Here is a 4,185-nt window from a genome sequence, read left to right as displayed (position 1 = left end):
ACAATTGAACCCTAAAAGACATAATGAGAAATATATTGGTCTTCACTTCTCTACCAGAGTCTTTATGGGATGAGATACTCAAGACTGCACTTTACCTACTGAATAGAGTACTTAGTAAGGTAGTAACTAAAACCTCATTCGAGATGTAGACGAGTAGACAACTGAGCATTAAGTATTTACATATCTGGGTTTATCCAGCTAAAGCTAGACATTATAGGCCTAATGAAAAGAAACTAGATTCAAGAACATTTAGCTATAACCTTACTCTAAGGAATCAAGGGGGTAAAATTTTATGATCCCTTTAAGAGATCCTTCTTCGAAACAGAAAATGCTAAATTCATTGAGAATAGTGGGAGTAATAAATTAGGGAAGTATCAATTGAGGGAAATGTTGGCGATCCTCTTATAGTTACTGCTAGTGCGATCAGTAGCAGTATAGTTATCATACCACATATTATAGATAGTGTAAACATAGTGAACCAAGATATTCTCATGATATCTCCAATGCAATTGGAGGAGTCGACCACTGAAATTGAGGTATTACCTCATATTGATGAGCAAGTACCTCAACTACCTCAAATATAAGTACCTTTAAGGCGATTTATAAGGGAATAGAGAACCACAAATTCTCATGATTATGTTTATCTCCAAGGGCATGATTTTGACTTAGGGTTGGAAAGCGATCCTACATCTTTTCAAGAAGTCAAATAATGCTCTAATCCTGAAAAGTGAATTAATGCCATTTAAGAAAAGTTGAAGTCTATGACAAACAATGATGTTTAGGAACTTATCGAATTGTATGAAGGTAAGAAGTCCATTGGTTGTAAATGAATATTTAAAACTAAGTGGTATTCAAGGAGTAATGTCGAAAAGTATAAGACTCATCTTGTTGCTAAGGAATTCACTTAGAAGGAAGACATTGATTACAAGGAGACTTTCTCATCTATGTCAATGAAAGACTCTCTTAGGATAATCATGACACTTGTAACTCATTATAATTTGGAACTACATCAAATCGACATAAAGACTACATTTCTCAATGGAGACAGAGAGGAATCTATATATGATGCAACTAGAGAAGTTTGAGTCTAAGGACTTAAAACACCTAGTATATAGATTACAGAAGTCTATTTATGGTTTAAAATATGCTTCTCATCAATTATATTCGAAATTTGATCAAGTAGTTACCTCATTTAAATTTAAAGAGAACCCCGTTGATTAGTGCATGCCAAGTTTTGTGGAAGCAAGTTTGTTATACTTGTTCTCTACGTGGATGATATATTGGTTGCGAGCAATAATAAGGGTCTACTACATGAAACTAAGTTATTTCTATCTAGTAATTTTGAAATAAAAGATTTTGGTGAAACATCTTTTATTTTATGTATACAGATATGCCGTGATCGTTCAAGAGGCATTCTTGGACTTTCACAATAGGCTTATATTGAAAAGGTGCTTATAAGATATAGTATATAGAACTATACGCTTAGTGACATACCTATTTCAAGAGGTGATAAGTTCAACTTGTAGTAGTGTCCACGACTTGAACTTGAAATAAAGGAGATGAAACAATATAATTCTCATATGCATCAATAGTGGCAAGTCTCATGTATGCACAAGTTTGTGCTCAACTAGATATAGCATTTATAGTGGAAATGTTAGGTAGATATATTAGTAACCCATGACCGTCGCACTAAAAAACAGTTAAGAGAGTGACTTGGTATTTACAAAGAACTGAAGGACATATACTTATATATCGGAGGTCAGATCACCTAGAAGTGATTGGATATTCATACTCCGATTTTGTTGGATGCTTGGATAGCAGGAGGTCAACATCAGACTATATTTTCATGTTTGCTAGAGAGACTATATTTTGGAAGAGTATCAAGCAGACACTAGTAGCCACTTCTATAATGGAAGCAGAGTTTGTAGCATACTATGAAGCATCCAATCACGAGATTTGGCTGTGAAACTTTATCACAACATTGAAGATCATTGATGGCATTGATAGACTACTGAGGATCTACTATGATATGAAGTCGTAGAACTTTATCCAAGAACAACAACAATTTGTCGAAGTCGAAGCAATATAAAGTTTCTAGTGGTTAAAGATAGAGTTCAAAGTGGTCAGGTCATGATAGAGCACATCAACATAGATTCCATGTTGGTTGATCTACTTACCAAAGGCTTGGTGTCTAAGATGTTTTATATGCATATTGTGAATATAAGAGTCCTTATGGAAGAACTTATCTAGTGAGAGTCTATATTTATTTTATTACTCTATATTTGATAACAAAGATAAATATTTTTATTTTGGTTATTGTACGTTCTTAAAGTTTAAAACATTAATGAGATTTTATTTGTTTGTTGGACATTCTGAATTACAATATCATGATTTACTATTGCTATTTAGCATTTAGTGTTTGTAAATATGATATAGATTTCTTTTGGAATTATAAAGTTTTGATCATAATTTGCTCTTGTAATTTAGCATAAAGTATTTATAAACATGATCTAACCTCTTTTGTGGTCACCTTAAAACCAGTTGAAAACTGACATGTATTAATCACATTTTATTTAATTTCCATACTTTACATTCGCATCTTGATCTATGTTGTTAATGACATTGGTATTGTGATTACTGTTGGGGTTTGTTATGATCATATATAGTAGTTATGATCTTTTTAGTTCTATATCAATAAAGTTAATGGATCAAATTATTTACAGGGGTATCTTGTACCTATAAAGTTTAATATCAACTAAAGTTGTATTGCACATACAACTCACATGTAACCAAAGTAGGAGATTGTTGGATTTTATTATCCTTATTAAGTAAGCCTATTTGTAAGTTGAACATGTGAATACAATCGAACTCTTTAAAGTGATCTAACTTATGTTTCTTAGATTTTGGATTATTGATGTGAGTTCAATGTGTAGAACCCATTAACTCAATCTATTATCATCTATGGGCTGATAACGGATAAGCCCCTTGGAAGACCTTTCTCTTCTTTTCGCTGCATCTTTTTCCACATGAATCAAAGTCGACAGAACTAGGACAAGGACAATGACTTTTTAATCAGATTCCTTGTATTTATATTTATATATTACTTTCTTATGCCATGTTTAATTTATGGGATTAGATCTTCTTAGTTTTGCATTTCCTATGAGTTGTTCGTGTTTTAGAATTCAGACGGTTTAGATTTTCCAAGAACTACCAGACTGCTCATGAAATATGTGCAAATATTGTCCACACATTGCTCTAGATTTCATTGCCCCATGAAATCAGGGAAGTAAACTATTGATCCCAAAACACCTATTCTCAGTCAAAGCTACCAACATTTGGGATAAAAACTTTTTTTCCCGCAATTTCCTATACGACAGTGAAATCTGATTTGTCAATAAAATGCACTTGATTTGTAACTAGTCTATCACAGCCCAATCTATCTCTTGCCATCTACCTCGCATGGAGATGCATGGTCTTGGTGATGTCTGAGAAGAGGTCTCGTTAGAATTAGAAAAGAAACTAATCTCTTTGATTTCTTCAGCCATCAACTCATCTACTGCAGTCATTTTTCTCAAACAAAGTCTTAGATATATGAAAAATTACCTCAGTTTTCATGGCTTTAGCTCCTGAGCTTAATCGGTTTTGTTATCTGTTGCAGATTGCTTATTTGAGTGATAATTTTGTTGTTCGCAGCTTTCAATTTCTCCAAAACATGTAGCGTGTTTTTCTTCAATGTCTGCATTTAGACACCATGGACAAATCGCAATGTCTTGTTTCTACCTTACCTTTTTGTTTATCCCGTTAGGAATATGAACTTGCATATAGATTGATCAACGAACACTTACATATCAAGTGCTCAACTAAAAAAAACGAGAGAGATTTAAATCCGAAATTCAGCACAAGGATCTAGTTTCTGCACACAAAAATGATTATAGCTTCTATGTACATTCCGCATGCTATCAGCATCACTTTATTTGTTTATTATTAGTTTTCTATCTCCTCTCCAACCTTTTCAAAGGCAGATTCAACATGAGGATCAAATGTTACACATGATTTCAGCATCAGTTATTTCCTATACCATTATCTTTGCTATAACTATTAACCTTGAAAGAACATTCACATGTGGATCAGATGTTACACAAGACCTCAGCAAACACTTTTCTAGATCTGTTCAAGCAATCTGAC

This window comes from Zingiber officinale, chromosome 11A (assembly GCF_018446385.1).
Source record: "Zingiber officinale cultivar Zhangliang chromosome 11A, Zo_v1.1, whole genome shotgun sequence".
In the NCBI taxonomy this organism is placed as follows: Eukaryota; Viridiplantae; Streptophyta; class Magnoliopsida; order Zingiberales; family Zingiberaceae; genus Zingiber; species Zingiber officinale.
The sequence above is the reverse complement of the archived record's forward strand: the minus strand, read 5'-3'. Positions refer to the sequence as shown.